The sequence below is a fragment of the Lygodium microphyllum genome, chromosome 3 (genome assembly GCF_053477565.2).
Source record: "Lygodium microphyllum isolate KBCC chromosome 3, Lygodium_microphyllum_v1.1.10, whole genome shotgun sequence".
In the NCBI taxonomy this organism is placed as follows: domain Eukaryota; kingdom Viridiplantae; phylum Streptophyta; class Polypodiopsida; order Schizaeales; family Lygodiaceae; genus Lygodium; species Lygodium microphyllum.
Window position 1 is genome coordinate 112,200,695 of NC_141137.1, and position 21,563 is coordinate 112,222,257.

Consider the following 21,563-nt stretch of genomic DNA (forward strand, 5'->3'; position numbering starts at 1 on the left):
AGGTTTTTTAAAAGCTTATTGAATGGTTTTTTATAGTTTTGAATGGTTTTAGTATGAGTTATGTGGTTTCAATGCTTTCTGTTGAACTTTTGTAACCCTCTGTTGAGCTTCTATAGAGCCTCTATTCATGTTCTATTTTGTTTTGTATGCCTCTGTAAGTATTCTGTGGAATGTATGTGAGACTTTGGGAAAGTTTTCTAACCTTGAAAAGAGGTGAATGTAATTTCAAAATAGCTCAAGGAAGTGGAAGAAGTAGGTGTTGAAGAATCAAGAGAAGACTGGAGTAAAGTAACAGTGATGAGCTATGAAGAGTCACTGTAGTGGCTCTGGTGACCTTTCATATCAGACACCTCTTGCAAGAGGCAACCACAAACAAAGAAGGGTTATTATGAGTTATTATTGAGTATTATAGTGAGGCGCCGATGTACTATTGATATATGTATATATATATATATATATATATATAGAGAGAGAGAGAGAGAGTCAATTGTATGCCAAACAATTTATCTATCTATGAGAGATTGTGAGAGAAAGCTGTGGAAACTTTGAAGATGAATCATTTGTGATATCTTTCCATTCAAAGTGGAGTATTCTTTTGTGTTTTCCATGACTATCAATGAATTCTATGAAGAATATGAAGGGAATGATGGATTTTGTTAAAGTTAAAGCCATGGGAGAATTGTTTTTATGAAGATGCGTGAAGTTTTCTTGTTCTTGGTGTTGTTTTCCTTGTTATGGACATATGAAATATGAAAGAGATGGTTATTGATGATACAATATATATTTTCTTGCAAAAGAAACCCTATTTCCTTAGTGTTTCTTTTGGGGTTCCAAGAACCCCTAAAAGAGACTCTAAAGGGAACAAATCATTGTGCTTAAAGACATATCCATAAGGAACCAGAGACACATGAGTCCCTTGAGTCCCCGAGTCCTTTCGAACAAACCCATGACCTAGAGTAGCAGTTTCCATCAAAAGCTACCACTACCAAACCCATTGACGTAGTAATTACCACTTCCCATCAAGATGTGGAACCATAACAATTGCACTTCCCAATACACCCACCAACTTCACCAAGGGGAATACTCCCGATGCCTTGAGAAAGAGTGATACTAGCCCAAAATCGATGAGCCCAAGTGAGTAGCAACTCTCAAGTCAAGCTCAACGTGACCAAACCCTCCAACTTAGTTGAAACCTAACATGCAACAAAAATTTCCAAAAATGATAACCAAATGACAATCAAGCACTGATTATATGCCTTAAAGAATTGAGTGATAAAATCTGGTTCCTTGCTCTTGTCTATGTCTAGTCTGATGTTGGAATCCTACTTAAGAAATTTGAGGAATTCTTAGCATGCCCACTATCTTGTGAAGTGTAGGAAAACCTTAATGAGTAATTCGGTGGCCACCTAGATGAACTTCTGAGACTCATCCTTTGCTCAGAAAGTTGAAGAATGCCATTTGGTCCCCACATTCTGTAATACATTGTGGCCCCAAACCATTGAGGAAATATTACCACTAGAACAATAGATAGTAGAAGATGGAAGCTCATTTGAGCAAGTATGGTACACTATGAGAGCCTCAACAACTAAACTTAGAAGTAAGCTCATGACCATTTTAGAGCAAAGATGAGCCATATTGAAATCCCAAATTGACCCAACGTACGTAGCTTTGACTTCCATCTAAGTACTTGCCATTGTACAAGGAGTCATGCTAGTTGGACCTCTCTTACACCTTCCCTTGACAAAATCCTCACATAAGAAGATATCCATGTTGCGAGTAGATTAAATCAAGGAGGCATGGTACTTAATGTAGTAGCATATCTAACCCTAATTGAAAAATTACCACAACTTCTTGACACATATGTTGGAGCCCAATACAATCTTGACTTCTATCATCACCGGCTCACATCTTGATAGAGTAATCCTATATCATAATCCACAACACTTGTACATTACACTTTTATATACAATAGAATTTATTTAAAAAAATAAAATAAAACAAAAAAACAAACAACATCATACAATCTATGCACACCCACTATTAGTATCCTTGCAATACTCGAAAGCATTGTTATAATTTTCATGTGGGGAGGCAGCAAGTAGAAGCAACTGATTGTTAACATCATGAATTGGTAAGTGATATTAGACAACCATTGCCAAAATTTTTAAATCTTTGTTGAAATTGATTAGATATGCTCTCAAATTTTATCAATTGAATGTAGACAAATAGGTGATGAATGCTATGCTTAAGGCACTGACCAAGGAGTTAGCAAGTCCACAAGCTATGTAAGAGCTCATGGACATAAGAATGACCAAAGCCATGGACATGTAGGACTCTCAACAAACTCCAAGGGAACGCAAGACATAATGTGACATTGAGGATCCAAATTTGAACCTCGTTTTTTGCTACCTCAAGCTTAATCATCTCTCAAACTTCAAACGATTTTAGTGCAATGGTTACCAATGTGTTCAATCACCTCTCAAACTTCTAACTCTTCGTCAACAATAGATTCTCCACAACATTGAATCAAGGCTTTAGTATTGGACACCTCTTAACACTATATTAGGGAATTTGAGAATTCTCATATAGTTTGGGAATTTCCAATATAATTAATATTTGGCCACATGATCAAATCTTGTCCCGTTACTTGAAAGTGGAGTCTACCCTAATTACTGTATAGGTTGTCTTTCCAAGTCCCACTTTGAAGAATGGGTTAAGATTTAGCCACATAGCCAAATCAGTACCTCGTATTTGAAAGTGAGACTTGAGAGATTCCCAAATTCTCTAATATGGTGTTTCTTACTCAATGAGGGAGGGGGGTCATGTTACGTTAGGGAAAGGGGGAGGGGGGCCTGTCGTGTCGTGTGGTGCTACGTTTGGGGGGGGATCATGTTATGTCATGTTGTGTCGGTTGTATTGTTGGAGGGGGGGTGTCATGTTATGTTGGGAAAAGGGGAAAGGGGAAAGGGGGGGCATCGCATCACGTCGTTTTGTGTCGTATCATGTCATGATGTGCCTTCCAAATCTTTGTCATCCCTCTGATCTCTGCTATAAGGCTAAAATCCTCATTGTATGACATTGTTGTATTATTCAAAAGAAAAATGAAAATGAAAATAAACAAGTACACACACAATCACTACATTGCACCTAGGGGTTCTCAAATTATGTATATCATGTAGCCTTGGTTGGACAGCTCCATCCCTAATCCCTTAGCCCATTTTTTCATCCCCCACACTTAGGGCACATCAAGGACAGAACATACCTTGGAAGCATGCCTTACCTATGGTTAGACCTATCACCTTGAGTCACTTGCAAATTTCCTTCTTTGTATCCATCAATGCCACTGGTAAAGCAAGCCAGGAAAGAGTTAGAAGAGGAGACCATTCTCTTCAATCTCATAGGGCATAGCCACAACTATTGAAGACCCTTGTTCTCAATCCATTCAACTATGATACATCTTATCCAACATACTCATGATGTCTTTAGAATGTTCTTCAAGTGCAATTTTAGTGAGTAGTAACAGTTTTTTTCTTCGCTTCATCAACAACATTGCTAGGAGGAAACATATTGGCTATCTTCTAACTAAGTAATACCTAAGTATTGATGTGTACTCACGTAATATCTATACTAGAATCTATGCACGGTTTGTGTCCTCAAACGCAAGAGAACACTTCAAGTTTACTTGGAGTTTGACCTATCACCCAAACCAACAAAATATGTCATGCACATGATAAGAAGACTAACATCGTCCCCTAGGGAGAGATTGTAAAAGAAGTTTTCTAATTGCAGGTATTGAAGATTCCAAGGATTAGCCTACCATCATCTTCTCTTCAAGCTCTTCATCCTCAACCCAGTACTTGTGCCCTTTGATTAACCATGGAAAATTACTAAGAGATAATGACCATTGGAACCCACCAAGAGAATCCCACAAATACCACAACTTACCTTACAACAAGAAGCTTCTAGGCCATCAGTAGTTTGAAGGACTCCTCCAAGGACAATGCACATCAATCCCCAACATCCACATCTTTGGTGCAAGTTGAAGCATGCCACCTACGATGGAGAGTGATATGGTATTGAAACTCGTCTAGGAGGGTGATAATGTTAATTGCAAGAAGTAAGTAGCATGCAATGTGTAAGAAGTACAAAGAAGGAGTCTAAATTTTTGGATAATTAGCCACAACATTATGTGCATGAAGAACTTGTATATTTGAGTTGCCAAAATGTTACAACAATTACGTTAATTTTATCATGTAAATCCACAACTTGATCATGATCCCATGCAATTTGTAATATTAAAGTAGGCTTCCAAGAAAAAACCACAAAGATCCTTTTAAAATTTTTTTTGTGCAACATATTTATAGAACCATGCTCCATATTTTGTCAAACAGTATGGAAGTCTATCTATTTGGTCAAACCAAGGCATGGAAAAGTTACATTATCAAGTAAGAACAAAACACTTTAGGCACAAGATATGGAGGAGGAAGAGTCAAAGCAAATAGTTTACTAGAGGTCTTTCAATGGTTTTATAGACAAATTTGGCATACATTCAAGCTTAAAGGCAACCACATCATGTAATACATGATCATTGGCAAAAACTATACAAATGGTTACACAAAAAAAGAAAGAGAGATATCAAAACTCTTGTGCAAAGCAGAGGTTTTTAGAATGGTTACAAACTAAACAAAGAGAAGGAAAAAGATGGGTTAAAAGAAACCCTTGATTCTTTAGGATCTTTCAATCTCTCTTTGTTGCAGTGGAATCCTTGGATTCATCCCACTTAATAAGATCTCTATATTTCAAAAATCTTTCTCTCTATAGCTTGGGAGAAGCTTAGAAAATTTTGCATCTCCCGCATGGGAGAGTAAATAGGAGCTAAGGACTCCAAAGTATCCAGTTCTAGACCCACTGTAACCAAGCATGTAGCCAAAAACCCTTATGGCTTCTTCCTTCTCTACCAAAATTATATTCTCAACTCCTCTATTAAAAACTTCAGATCCAATGACTAGCTTTTAAAGCCATCATTGGAAAACTTGGACAACTTGAGAATTTGTTGTGATAAATTGCAACAATTTGATTATTTAAGCTTCCAATATAGTGGCCAAGTCCTTGACTTTTTCCAAGCTTTAGTGGTCTAGAGCCCTTGGCTCTTCCAAGAAAGTTATCAGGATCTTTAATTTCAATCTACATAAGAAAGATTTTGTTTTTCTTATTAGTTGATGAAAATCTTGAAGCCACTTATCTTTAATACCTACTATCAAGCCTAGGAAGATCTTGGAAATATATTTAATACATTTGGTTTTCACCATCTTCAAGAAGGTTCTCATCATAAATTTATTGAGTTCTTTGGCTTCTCTGATGGCTGCTTTAGTGTGCCTTCATATCCCATGCCCTCCAATGCCAAGCTCTTTTGCACCTCTAAAATCTCTTCTTTTGTGGGTAGCCCCTTCTTCTCATACTCCACAATCTCATTGATACATGTGTGCAAGGCCATGGGGCTATCTTGAATAATTTCCCCCTCAACATCTAGAGTTGTTAGTGGGCATGGTTCATAACTCATGAAATCCTTATCAGTTTGGCACCATGCTACTAGGATGGCTAAGTAGTAATCTTCTCTAAGATCAAAAGATGTTGAATGTCATTGAGCAATACATACCTTTTTTTTATTAATAAGGTAGGTAAGAAATGTAGGGATACAATCCAAGGGGCATTCTTCAATCTTTGTACTCAATTCCATCTCCCCTTCTTCTATCTTTGTAATGTTCTGACTCTTGAACATAGCAGGATCAAAACCTTGCACCATCTCATTCTTAACATCCTCTTGAAACATCTCTGCCTTCTCTTCAACCTCATTATCCATATATGCAGCATCTTCACCCTTGCTCTCTTACCCTTTCTCTAAAGGGGAATCCTCCATATATTGGAGAAACATAAGAAACCTGTCTTTATGAATCAAAAGGCATTGTTGCTAATCCCTATGAAAAATATAGTTTATTTCATGCCTTCTAAACTCTTTGTCAATAAGATAATACATGATAATCATAGTTTTCCTGGGAGCATTGGTTGCTTGGATCACATAATTAAAATAGACATAATTATCAATTAAGAGAGACTCTACATGTCTTGAATAGAGCTCTCTATACTCCCTAAGCCTCTCATCAAGATCACTCAAGTAGCTCTTGCAAATCGAAAGGGACATTGAGCATCTCCCTAATGTAAATAAATTTGGATGAGTTTCTTATCTTCTGCAAGAAATCAAAAGGCCTATCACCACAATTATCCTCAAGCTCCTCTTGTTCCATTCCATCAAGGGAAAGCTTCCTCTTTGACATCCCTAAACACAACAAAAATAAAAATTATGAAAGTTTAACCCTTACTTACAAAAAAAATTGAATAACTAGATTGTATGCTAAAACCTAATCCTTGATGTGTGAAACACGAGTTTAGTAGAAGGCATTAGACAACAACACAACTTAATTCACATTTCATATGACAACATCCCAGTAAATTGGCATTTAACAATGGCTTGAATAGGCCCATGCACTCCTTTTCTCTTGGAAATAGTGCAATTAATAACATGCATAACCATCTAAATAGATGTCCATAGGTGTTGAGCTTGGCAACTTAATAGAGATGACCCAACCCATAGTAGCTAGGTACATGCATACTTATGGTGTGATAAACACCTCTAATGAGGGCATGTTTAATGAGATGATAGAGTCCCTAGTAGGTCATTGACGTGCCTAGGGTTTATGTCCATTCTGGATGCTATGAGATTAAGAAGATATAGCATAGAATAGACATATATTTTTTGAGTGGTTTATTATTACAATAACAAGAACCATTGAAGTTTTTAGAAACTAAGGTTCCAAAGTTCAATAAGTCCATAGTTTTTGACAAATAAAGAGACTCAATCAACCCCTACCTATGAGGTGAACCAATAATTGAAGCCTATTTCTATACAGCTAAAATAAAACCAAGATATTGAAGCTCTCGTGACTAAGAATTCAACATAAATAAGATTTTTAGAATCAAAGAAGAATATGTGTAAAAATTGTGTGTATGCCCTCTAAACATGGGAATTTTTACTTGCTAAGCTGTTGTCATGAGAAACATTGATCAAAATCAAACTTTTTGTCAAGATTCGATAGTCTGACATAAGAAACATGATTTTATAAGCTGCAGAAGTCAACAAGTTGCTAAGTTCACGTTCCATATGACAAATTCTCAAGCACTTTGATAGACCTATTGATGGGATGTAACACAATAATAATTGAAGAAATAGCATGCAAAGGTAAAAGAATTTATATTCTATTTATTATGAGAGAAAAAATGAGTTGGCTTATCCACTTATAGTGTCTAATTTGGTTGTATATGGTTGTCTTTGCCTTGGAGAGCCTAGCATCAATTTGATGAAGATAGAAAAGATTATGAATGAAAATGGTTGATGATTGCAAGATGCTACTTCTTAAAGACTCCTAAAAAGGAATTTAATAATAGAGCCCTTTGTCTAAAAAATTAAGCTGAAAAGGGTGTCTCTCTCATTGAAAAATAGGATGCTTACTTTTTAACTTTTTAAAAGCTATGTTTAGCACACGTGATAACTATTTCTAGGCCTAGAAAAAAGTGATTAATGAGCCCATGTTCTAGCAACTAACACATCAATAAATAATTACAATGCTAACTCATAATTTAAACCCAGCCCCCTCTAGTAAAGAATCATTTTCCTCTTCCCGTTGCTATTGAAATACAACAAGAGCAAACTAGCAAGATCAACCACCTATTTTGGAGTAAATTTATACTCCAAAGCAAAATCTTCTACAATCAGGTAGAATTGCATACACTAATCTACATTGTCATATAAAATGCCAAATCAGCTGCCTTTCTTTTTGGTCATTGTCTTTGATGGAAAAAAAAGTCGCATAGTTTGGACTTTGTTGTGTAACATGAATTTAGTGGTTGGGTTCATTGTTTTCACTATCTTAATGGAAAAATAATCGCAACATGGGTCATTGGTGTGTGGCTTGGGTTCAATCATGTGAAATGTGAATTTAGTGATGGGGATCATTATTTCACCTTTCTATTTTTGTGCTTCATGCATTTTATGTTTAGTTTCTTGTTGATAACTGGTTTTCTTATCATGTTGTTGCAAATTTTTTAATTGCACATATCTTTTTTTTGCATATCATACATTTTCGTTTGGGTCATTGTATTTGATGAAAAAAATATTGGTGCTTAGTTTGGGCCATGTCATATGAAACACGAATTTAGTGATATGGTTCTTTGTTTTACTTGCCTTTTTTTTGTGTTTCACATGTTTTGTGTGAAGTTGCTTATAGATAACTAGTTTTATTTTCATGTTGTTGTAGTTTTTGTTTTGTTAAGGTATGGTTAGAACTAAGGCTACTGCAAGAAATTAGAAGGTTGATCCTAGGAACATTGTTGAGAAGATCCATGAGCCCCCTAAGCCATCCAAGCCACCAAAGAAGCATAAAAGGAGATTTTCACAAGGTGTAACATGTCTTAGGGAAATTAGGAAGGCAATGAAAGCTCTTAGCAATGCAGTTGCAAAGTTGCCATTCTAGAGAGTGGTCAAGGAGATATGTGATAGGCATAGTCTTGATAGCTTTAGGTGGACAAGGGGTACTATTATTTGCATCTAGGAGGCTACAAAGGACTTCTTGATTGAGTTTTTCCAATATGCATACATCTGTGCTACCCATGCATATAGCGTAACACTTATGGATAAGGACATGATTATCTATAAAGATTGAGATATAGATTCTCCAATGTTTTGGAACCAGATCCTCTTACATATGAGAAGACATATAATATTATTAATGTGCCACCATACATGAAGAAGGAGGAGGACATAGGTCCTAAAGTGGAGGATGTCACACACGAGAGCGATACAAGAAGGTATGAGGAGGAAAAGGCCATAGAGGAACAAGTAGAGAAATGGAGGGATCATAAGAGGAAGAAAGAAGAAGAAAAAGAAGTAGAGCAACTAGGACCTCTAGGGGATGAGCTTTTTGACATGCTTGATAGGGTAAACCCATTAATTTTTTTTGTATATTGCTTCTTGCCTAGTGATATAGGCAAGAGAAATGATATTATTTTTTTGGACCCATAATGTGTATAGATCCTTAAGGATAAGTGGAGAGAAATAAGTGACTCCATCCTTCTTGTTGGATTCAGGTATAATATATCTAATTTGTTTGTTCTTAAGAATGATATTTCTATATCAATAACTTTTTTTCCATATACTCACTATTTTAATGTTTTTACTAGGTGTATGATGTATGAACTTCCTTTTGATATACAACAAAAGGTTGAGATTCTTGATCCTTCAATCTCCCACTACATGAGGCTAAGTGAGATTGAAGCAAATACATTTGATTATTGGCTCAGTAGAATTGATTTTGATAGCTTGGAGCTTGTTATGATTCCATATCATGAAAAGTAAGCTGTTTGGTATTTCTTCTACCTTCAAAAGAGTTAATTATACTAAATTATTCATCTATGATTATTTCTAGATCTCATTGGCAGTTGATTGCCATAGACTGTGTAGATAAGTAATGTTTTTAAATCAACTTTCAAAGTAGTGCATGGAAATGCTAAGATGTAAGTTAAATTTTTTCGAGGCTTCTTGACCATTTGAACTTTTATCTATTGTAATTACTCTAAATTTTATTTATTTTTGATATAGAGATGTAAAAAGATTAATTAAAGTTCTATAAAAATATCCTCCTATGCCTTTTGATCCACTTACACAAATGAAGTGTGGTAAGCTTTTTTATCAAATACATGAAGATGATTCTATAAACTATTAGAAATAAGTTGTTTAATTTTTCTTTGGGTTATTATTTGTAGGGCCCTCATCAAGATGATTGTCATTCTTGTGGTTGGAGGGTGATTGTAAATGTTAGAAGATCGATCAAGTTTATTTATCTTAATGATGACAAATTTATCAAGGTAATGTAGAATATATTTAATTTTAAGATATTGTTTCACTCAAAAGAGAGTGCATTGCAAAATAGCACTAAACTAACATTCATTTCTTTAAAATGTATGATAGTTTTCCAAAGATTGTCACAGCAGTGAGCATGTTTGGTATGTACAAGCAAAGATTTTCAAGTACATACTTGTCAACTGCACTCAAGAAGAACAATAAGTCAAGGAGGCCACAAATAATGAGAGGTTAGAGGAGGAGGTAGAGACTGTGGAAGTAGAGAAGGGGATACCCTCAACACCTAAGGAAACCAAAGCATTGAAGAAGGGCAAAAGAAATCCTAAAACGGGTATTTCTCACAAAAAGAAATAGCCTTTCTGTATTGTCTTGTTCAACCTCATGTATATAGATCATGAAGAAAGAAAATACAAATTTGCTACAATATTTGAGCTTGTATTTACTTACCATTCAAGAAGTGGAATCAAATATATATATATACTATATATGACTTGATATACAAACTTACTTATTTGTTGTTAAGTTGGAATGCAAATGAACATGGCAATTCGATATCTTCATTATGTAAATCTAGCCTCACTGGATGTAGTGTACATGATGATCTAACCTTTAGTATTGTCATAATATCCTCATTGAGCCAAATATCAATGTCCATTATAGAATCTTTGCTAAAATAATCAAGATTCTGATCCAAAGTAACTAGACTACTACCAACATAATGCCATCTATTGTAATAAAAGCTAATGATGAAAATTTCAGTAGCAAGCATATATTTGCAAACAATAGACTCTTGATCTATCTTACAAGTTATCTTGCCTTCTATCCTTGTTTCCCACCCCTCATCAACAAATTGTAGGACATGATCATATGCTAGCCTCTAAATTGATAGCATGGCCTTTGATCTTCGTATCTCAGTAGTGGAAAAGAAATCAATAAATACATTAATAGGCACAAACAAAGTAATCTTGCTTAGCCTAGTTGAGATATTAGATTTCAATGTTTTTTGTATCTCAGAAAAGATTTTGCATCTATAGCTCACACTATTGGCTAGACTTGGTAAAGACCACTCAAGCAGGCTTGTAAAATCAAGCAAAAGAAGTGGGGATATTACTCCCCATTGGCCATTATGTATAGGGATAATATAAGAATGGTCATAAAAAAATATTACATTCTCTGCAAGCTGTGTTTTTCTCCTGCCTTTATACATTTCTTCTCCAATCAAACTATACACAACATCAACAATATCAATAATAGACTCGACGATCTGCCATTCCTCAAGATTAGAAGGATAAATATCTACAAATAAAAACAAAATTTGCCTTAATAAAATCTAATACAAAGTTTAATAAAAGAAAAGCATTGAGAATAAAATACTTACATTTTGGTCTATGCAATGGAAGACTTGAAGCTCCAGGTTCCAAATGCAACTCTTTATGCATAAATACATGTTGTATTAAAACCTCTTTTATTCTTTTCTTGTTTGCTCCAAGTTTGAAATATTTGATCTTGCCCTTCCACGCAGAGATAAAGGAGCTCTCACATCTTTGTCTTTTCCTTTGTTTTGCTTATTGCATGGTAATCTAGATACCTTTCCTAATAATGGAATACATGTGATAGACATCTAGAAGCATAAGACACAATATCTTATTCAAGCTCTTATGGTAGCATTTCAAGTAGTAGCCAACAAAATAAATTATAACCAATGTTGGTGTAACCAGGGCCAAATCATAGCTTTAGAGCTCTTAATGAACATAATCAAGCATGCAGCATCCATTTCAGACATCAATGCATCCAATAGAGTACATGAATAGAATTTGAGAGTAAGAGGTATAAAGGAGTACTAATAAAATGGTGTGATGTCCTATTATGAAATCACTTAATAAAAAGTGAAATTAATCATGCACAGGTGTGTGAGTCAACCTCTTGTAAAAAATAGATAGCTCAAAGGGTCACATGACCTTGAGGGCCAATTTTAAGTGAATAGGTGACGAGCACCAATAGAGCATAGTGCCCTACCCAAGCTTCAAAAAAATAAAACTTCATATATAAGGTGAGAAACCTTATTTGTAACTCATTCCACAACTAATGCAACAAAGGCTTATCTACTTCTCTACCACTATTCTATTTCTTCACCTCTAAGTACTTTGTGTATGTGAGCTTTTTGAGGCAAGAAGAGAGAAGGCTTGTGAGGACTTGTGTGTTGGTTCTTGCTTTGTGTTTGCTCCTCCACCCCTTTCTCCACACCTTCTTGGAATTCCTTCCCAGATAGAGAGATTGAGTTACTATATTAGATATAGAGTGCTTGAGGGACCTTGAGAGAGAGAGAAAGCAAGAGAGAGGGAGAGAAAGAGATTGAAGGAAAAACCATCTCGGCTTGGATAAAGGAGCAAGAGGATCTACTTCATGCACATGAGGGATGATAGTGTGAGAAGTGGAAAGCTCGAGTGTGGACATTGGTGGAGTCGTCAGAGATTTAGAGCTCACAACATTCATTTAGACTATAATGCAATGAGCTTCCTATCTCAACTATTCTCTTTTGGTAATATCTTTGCTTGGCAAGTTATGGATAGCTATCTATAGCTAGCTAAGTGAGTGAGATTTGATGGAAGGAGAGTTCGTGGGGTGAGAGATAGTTAAAGCGGGCACATGAGTGATATGTGTTTGAACTTACATTTTGATTCCATTTTTGGGACCCAACAAAATATCTTTTATCGAGTCTTTGACCATAGATGGCAAGTGGAATACGCCGAGTCTAAGCGAGATGAGTTTTTTTGCCATGATGGACTTGATGTAGAGACCTCTCATGTCTTGGTTAGGATGGACAAATTGGAAGGGTACCGATTCATAGACTACGCCTATATTGTTCTTTTCATAGGATAGGTTGGATTGTGGAAAAAAAATAACCAGGAAAAAATAATTTTGATTCAATTTTTTTGGGAAAAAATATAAAACAAAATAATTTCAATTGCTGATAAATCTCATATCATGCAATAGAGGCAATGGCGTGTACTTAAGCACTTGGATGAGCTTCATGGGCTAGAAAGTCATATAAGTTCCATATTTTTTCCTTGGTTTTTCTGATTTTCATCAATTTTTATCATGTGATACATTGGCATATCATGGGTAGGGAGTTTGATGGCAACTAGTTAGTTGCGATCAACAACTGAGTACCCGCAAAGAGCATTGAGTGTGAATATCATTGCAATTTCTTTGTTGGACAAAAAGACACTCATAAGGAGCATAAAAATAGGATGTATTTTCTATAATCATTTTGGATTTGCTGATTTTGATGAATTAAGAAAGAGGCTCTTAGAAGTAGTGGTAGTAGCTGTAACAACTAGGTACATTATTTGCTAGATGTGCGATTTGGAGCATATTTTGAAAGGGTGCAGTAATGTGGGTGGTGTTAGAGATTTTTCAAGTTTTTTGAGATTTATGCTATGAGAATTGATGCTTGGAAAAAATAGGCAAAGGATAGTGGCAACAATAAGTTGACAACTATCTAGTCACTGTTCCCATAGGTACAAAGGCTAGAATATAAGTGCATGAAGGGAAAGAAGAGTGCTAATCATTTAACATCAATGATTCACCCTAAAATTCATTTTTTGACATGAACCTCATGGAATATTGGTGATCTTATGATAACCCGCTAGATTTTCATAATACAGGTACCAAGTACATACTATAAGTGGCCTTAATCATGGCTTATGATAGCTAGTTTGGGATTGTAGTATGGACTTGTTTTGGAAATGATTTTGCTAAATTTTCACTATAAAATCTATATGAAAATTTTGAATATTCATTGGTTGGGATCAAAAGGTTGCTTTAAGCTAGTTGGATGACGATTAGCTAGTCAACTATAATTGTTTGGTAAGTTGTTTGTGGGTGTTTTATTGTGCGTTCAAGATTTCATTTGCTATATTTTATAGTTATTTTTTAGTTAAAATTTTTGAGATCGAACATCAAATCATTAGGCATTAGGACCAATTGGACTGAGTAGATAGACAGGCTAGCTACTATGACATCACTACTAGCTAGAATGACTAGCTGTGGGTGTGCTGAAACTATTGGGAATGTTTAAACTCTCAATGTGATGAGCCAAAGTAGGCTGCAAACTTGCTGCAAATTCTCTAACGTTTGTTGAGTTCTAACCATAGATGTTACAAAGGTCACATGACTCATTGAGAAAGTCCTCTATACGATTGACTACCTCTTTCCTATAGGGACATAAGAGTATATAGTTTGAGGTGGTAAGGGTTGATGTGTAAGATGCCTTGGGTTCCACTTCCCTACCATAAAATTGAATGATATTTATAGAAAAGAAGGAGGGTTGATCCACCTAGAGTCAAGGGTGCTATAACAAGCACTTGATAGGCCACTTGGGGGGCTCAAAAAGTTACTTTGGGGATTCCAACGGGTTGGGTTGCAAAATCATTCCAGGTTTGTGAACTCTTGACTTATGAAGAATTGCATGTTTTTTGGGCTGAATTGTTGGTTTTGCACCAGCCATGACCCTCCCATACTCACTACCCATTGTGAGTTGATTGGCATTTAGGAAGCGGGAAACTAGACATGGTCTAGTGACAAGCTTGTTGTTTTGGTTCTGGAAGGGATGATGTGTTTGGATTAGTGGTCTATCTCTTTATGTTGACTATCACTATGTCATTCATATGTATTCCATTCTGAAGCCAAAGGGGGTAGCATGTGACTTATGGAAGCATAGGGTGATCACTTGAGCTATGAAACTCTGCAGACTATCGATACATATTGGTAAATCACTTAATAGTTTCATGACCTTATGAGAAGAACTAATTGCATCTTAGACAGTGCTTTAAGCTCTCCTAAACTGTAAACGCCCCGAACAACGTAGTATGCTTAACAATTATGATATTCGCTTGTCTTCGAGATTTTAATATAAAAGAGAATGAACACTTAAAGCTGAAAATGAAAATTACTCACAAAATTACAGCCATGAAAATGTAAAAGTAATGGAGACAAGATTGAGGGTTGAAGATGGGCAACCCCCCCCTCCTCGAAGGAATGTATTTCTGCTCAACCCAAGTCCCTTAGGGAAGAGCTCAGTTACAATCAACCTGAGAGTGAGAAGAAGTAATTCTCACTCTCACAAGATCATGCAAAGATGTACAAACACACATGCATTATCTATTATGCAATGATAAGAACTGATTTCTTTATAGTATGAGAGAAGAAAAAAGGGAAATCATCCTTCTCCATCGTTGAACAGTAGTACATGGATAGGGATTGCTTCTTGTTGCTAAAATGGAAGAAAGAGCTTGAAAAGGAGGTGCTGTAATGAATTTACAGGCTTGCTGTCCTGTAAAACATCAGTGATAGAAGAGGGAATATGGAGGATTTTGATAGTGGAGAAGTGGGGGGTGATGATGGGGATGGATGGGGCCAGTTTCTGGCTATCTGTGGGTGCTATACATGAGTTTACAGCAAAGAAAAATGATGTTGAATGAAGAAAAACGAGCTCTTATTTATAGGAGAGGGAAGAGCTAGTACAAAAGGGGAAAGTGGAGTAGCACAAGACAAGTGTCCAGCCACACGTCATGAGATGTGACAAGTGGTGGGACACTTGGAAACTTGTGTGACAAGTGTCTTGACACTTGTCTCTTCTCTATGGCCTTCCTTTTTGGGTTGAATACTGTCAAGAATAGAAACAACCAAATTTAGTAAGCACAGTCAGAGTACAGAACTTACTATTTTTAGAATGACATCCCTATTTTTTAGGACTAGCATTTTTAGGCTAATTCGAGGCTCCTAAAATTTAGGGATCTCCTAAAATTTAGGGACCTCCCAATATGGGTGTCATATGAAAGCTTTTTCCGTGTACATCGCAAAAATGGTATCCGAATCTTCATGTGACTTTCCTATGCAAAGAAATGTGCATTTCAAGCTTTCAGCCCACACATGCACATTATACAAGCATTTCATGATCATGCCATCTTGTTGATTGTAACTGTCTGTTTTGGTGGATCTAGCCCACACTTCAAGGCATCAATCCTTTCTGTGTGCGAGCCTAACCCTGATATGCGTGAGTTCTAGTCACAGGCGCCCAATCGGGCCATATAGGTGGAAGTGTGAACTATCTTTTCTCTAACCCACCGCGTGGGTCCACCATAACCTGTGACCACTCATCAGTGGCCAGCTCCAATGCACTTTTCTTTATATCTAATTAGTGCAAAGGAAATAAATTTAATAAATCATTATATAGACAAATTAATAAAAAAGGATACAAATTCTGTTTCTATAGAGTTGTGACAGCCCTCTGGCTTTTATTCAGCTGTCCTCAGCTGAAAAGCTTCTTGATATTGCTGTAGAATATATGGGTAATCCTTCATGAATTTTTCATCTACCCACTGTGCATCTGTTGTGGATAGATTCTTGAATTTTAGTAAGAATTTTTGTGTCACAAGGCCACTTCTCGTGGTTCGATCCTTGAGAAACAAAATCTTTTCAGGTTCCAAGAGTTGCTCTGTTTCTTCAACTTCTGGGGGATCTTCAGTAATGGGTTCCTTTGGATCTGGTCCTATGTAAGGTTTTAGCAAACTTACATGAAAAGCATTGTTTGGCCGTCAGTTTGAGGATGAAAAGTTGAGGAGAACTTTAAAGTGGTTCCCAAATTCTCAAATAAAGCACGCCAAAAGTTACTTGTGAATTTGGAGTCTCTATCTGAAATGATCTCAGAAGGCATACTATGTAATCTGAAGATATGTTGAATGAAAAGTCTTGCAGCTTGTGCGAATTTCAATGTTTTATGACATGGAATAAAATGTGATTGTTTGCTGAATCTATCAATTATGACCCAAATCATATCATGACCTTGAGGTGTTCTTGGAATACCCGAGATGAAATCCATTGTGATATATTCCCATGGATCTTTGGGCACTGGAAGAGGTTGCAACAATCCTGGAATCTTCTACCTATCATATTTGGATTTTTGGCATACCAGACAAGCCTCAATGAAGTTATGTGTATCTCTTTGTAATGTTGGCCAATAAAAGTAGCGCTCAATTGCACTTAGAGTGGCTGCCCTCCCTCTATGCCTTGCATAAGGGGGTTCATGGCTTTCTTTAAGCACCTTTTGTCGAACAGGAAGAGTGACACAAAGGCGATTGTTCATGAGAAGGTAACCGTCTTTGATGGAATAATCTGGGATGAGAACCTCCTTGCTGTAAATTTGACCAAATTGTTGCAAAATCAGTATCTTCATCATAAGTATTCTTCATCGTTTGAAAATCTTCATGATGAGCCACTGTAATAGTTGCAATGCGAGGCACTCTAGAAAGTGCATCAGCAACTACATTTTGTTTCCCTGGAGTGTACATAATTTGAAAATGAAACATAGATAAGAAAATTTTCCATCTTGCATGTTTCTCTTGCAAATGCTTTTGAGTCTTGAAATACTTCAAGCTTTGATGATCAGTTTTAATAAGGAATTCATTGCCTAAAAGATAATGTTTCCATATCTTTAAAGCATGAACCACTGCTAAGAGCTCCTTTTCATAAATGTCATACCTTTTCTCCACATCATTTAGATGGCGGATTTCAAAGGCTGCGGCATGGCCTTCTTGATTTAGCACTGCACCAATACAATCACCGCAAGCATCTGCTTCCACCATAAATGGTTTTACCAGATCTGGAATGATAAGAACAGGTCCAGAAGTAAGAGCTGTTTTCAGCCTTGTGAAGGCTGCCTTCTCTTTTTCATGCAAGGAAAGAGATCTTCTTCTTTGTAAGGTCATGAAGTGGAGAAGCCATATGTGCAAAATGCTTGATGAAGCGGCGGTAATAAGAGAATAAGCCAAGAAACGATCGCACCTCATGTACATCATAAAGATGAGGCCATTCTTGGATTATCCTGATCTTTTCAGGATCCATCTGAATCCCTTCAGAAGAGATGACATGCCCAAGGTAATTTATTTCATGCATGAAAAATTCACTCTTTTTACCATTTACCAAGAGTTGATTTTGTTGAAGTAATTGTAGAACAATTTCCAAGTGTTGATGATGCTCCTCTTCATTCTTGCTAAAGACAAGAATATCATCAAAGAAAGTACCGACATATTGTCGATGCTCTCTAAAGATGCGCTCCATCATTCGATTAAAGGTGGCTAGTGCATTGGTTAATCCGAAAGGAACCACCAAGAATTCATAAAGACCGTATGAAGTGCGGAAAGTAGTTTTGTGTACATCTTGTGGTATTACCCTAATTTGATGATAACCACTCTTTAGATCAATGCGACTAAAAACCCTTGAGCCTCCTAGACGATCCAAAATGTTGCCAATTCTGGGAATAGGAAACCGATTCTTCACAGTGATTTTGTTGAGGGCTCGATAATCAATGCACATCCTGAATGTGCCATCTTTCTTTTGAACAAGAAGAACCGGTGAACAAAATGATGAGCTACTTGGCCTAATTAGCCCATGGTTGAGTAGGCCTTTGACTTGCTTTCCGATTTCTTCTTGTTGAAGACGGCTCACACGGTATGGTGCTATATTAGGAGGAGAACTGCACGGGATAATATCAATATGATGGTCTTCTGGCCTTTCTAGGGGAAGCTGATAAGGAAGATCTTTCGAAAAACAATCTTTATACTTTTCCAAGAGTTGAAGTCGCTCTTGGTTTTCAGCATTCATATTATCTTTTACATCAGTGACATAAAGCAAACAACATTGAACACAATCCTTAATTGATCTAGAGACTTGCATATGGCTTACCATAGGTATGGTGTCTCCAGAAACTCCAACTTGGATCTCGTACTTCTTGCCTTTGTTGGTGAGTTCTACCTTCTTTTTCTGAGAGAAGAGGGTTGAATCTACTCTATGATTCTAGGGCATGCCAAGAATCACATCGCAACCATCAAGGTCTCCGATACAGAAGGTATCTTCGTCACTGTAGCCTTGAATTTGAAACTTGAGCTTGCCAATGTAGGGTATCATAGTCTTCACTGTGTCACCTTCATCAGCATTTAAAGCTTGGCGAACGGAGTGTCCATCTCTTTATTCTTTAATCCAAGCTCTTTAGCTAATTGCAAGGAAATGATATTTTCATTCGCCCCAAGATCTATCAAGAATAGTGCTTGCTTACCTTGCAACTGTCCCCAAGCTTTTAATAATTTGCACATCTCTGGAGTGTGAGTTGTGTTTGCAACTACATCACTGATAGCATTGATTTTCACTGGCGACTTAGGCTTGTTGTTAGAAACCTTGCTTTGTCCCTTGTTTGGACATTGCTTCACTATGTGGCCTGTTTGTCCACATTTAAAGCACTTCCCTTCTTTCATGAAGCGTTGCTTTTCTTCTTCGGAAAGTTTCTTTGCTTGTGGGTTTCTTCTTCGGAAAGTTGCTTTGCTTGTGGGTATAGATTGGAGCGAGATTGAGGAGCATTAGGAGGTGCATAGGGCTTCATCTTCTTTTTATTTGATGGCTGCTTTTGCCACTGTTTTTGTCCTTCATTTGGGGCTGAATACTCCTCATCATCAGCTACTCTCTTCTTATCATTCTTTTGGAATGATTTGTTGCCATTGTGCTCCATTTCCCATGTCTCAGCATGGTCAATGAGTTCCCTGAGACTAGAACAATGATAATGATTAAGAGCAGTACGAAGTTTAAAATGCAAACCTCCTTGAAACTTCCTAAGCTTTTTCGAACTGCTGATCTTCTTGAAATGTTGGACCTTCAAAAGTAGCTCCCAAAATCTCTTGGTATAGTCACCAAGTGACTCATTTTTCCTTTGCCAAAGCCGATCCCATTCCATTTTTACATCTCTTTTGAAATGAACAGGAAGAAATTGGCTTTGTATCATGCGAACAAAGGACCGCCATGATTTTGGGGTAGCATGATCATATTCCAACCCCGTCCACCAAGTATGGGCTAAATCGGTTAAATGTAAACCTGCAAACTTAATCTTTTCTTTTTCTTTATACTTGTCATAACCATACAAAATTTGAAATTGACGTATAAACTTCAAAAGAAGATCAGGATTTCGGGAACCATCATACATACTGAACTTGATCTTCTTTTCAAGTTGAGATAGTGACTTAGTCTTCTTCTTCTTCTTATGCCTTCGTCCATGCCCGGATCATGAGGTTGAAGATGATGAAGTGCTTGATGGGGATGAAGATGGAGACGAGGGTGAAGAATGCCGACGCCTTTGACGACGATGAGGTCTTCCACGAGAAGGGTGTGACTCTTCGTTACTAGAAGAGGGTCCATCAGAGTAGGCGCCAGATGACTTTGAAGAAGAGGATGAGCTTCGACGCGATCTCTTTCTTTGTCTTGAAGTAGAATGGGACTGCCTCTTAGAAGAAGTTGGACTTCTTGATCGGCTCCTTTCATTGGTATGGCTTTGTCTCCTTGAAGCAGATGGGCTTCTTTCCTTGAATTCTTTGGGATTCTCAACTTTTTCTAGTTTGAGAAGTTGGTCACGAATTTGCTGATTCTCCTCTCTAAGACTTTGAATGGCTTGAAGGATAGCACTTGACTGATCCATTGAGACTCTTAAGAAAAAAAAAATGCTCAAGCACTCAATGCAAGGGCTGAAAACAAACAAACTTATAATTGTAAGCACTACTAGTGTTGGGGGTGAGGACCAAGCCAAAGCTCTGATACCACTGTAAATGCCCCGAACAAAGTAGTATGCTTAACAATTATGATATTCGCTTGTTTTCGAGATTTTAATATAAAAGAGAATGAACACTTAAAGCTGAAAATGAAAATTACTCACAAAATTACAACCATGAAAATGTAAAAGTAATGGAGACAAGATTGAGGGTTGAAGATGGTCAATCCCTCCCCCCCCCCTCCCCGAAGGAATGTATTTCTGCTCAACCCAAGTCCCTTAGGGAAGAGCTCAGTTACAATCAACCTGAGAGTGAGAAGAAGTAATTCTCACTCTCACAAGATCATGCAAAGATGTACAAACACACATGCATTATCTATTATGCAATGATAAGAACTGATTTCTTTACAGTATGAGAGAAGAAAAAGGAGAAATCATCCTTCTCCATCATTGAACAGTAGTACATGTTGTCCTGTAAAATAGCAGTGATAGAAGAGGGAATATGGAGGATTTTGATAGTGGAAAAGTGGGGGGTGATGATGGGGATGGATAGGGCCAATTTCTGGCTATCTGTGGGTGCTGTACATGAGTTTACAGTAAAGAAAAATGATGTTGAATGAAGAAAAACGAGCTCTTATTTATAGGAGAGAGAAGAGCTAGTACAAAAGGGAAAAGTGGAGTAGCACAAGACAAGTGTCCAGCCACATGTCATGAGATGTGACAAGTGGTGGGACACTTGGAAACTTGTGTGACAAGTGTCTTGACACTTGTCTCTTCTCTATGGCCTTCCTTTTTGGGTTGAATACTGTCAAGAATAGAAACAACCAAATTTAGTAAGCACAGTCAGAGTACAGAACTTACTATTTTTAGAATGACATCCCTATTTTTTAGGACTAGCATTTTTAGGCTAATTCGAGGCTCCTAAAATTTAGGGATCTCCTAAAATTTAGGGATCCCCCCAATATGGGTGTCATATGAAAGCTTTTTCCGTGTACATCGCAAAAA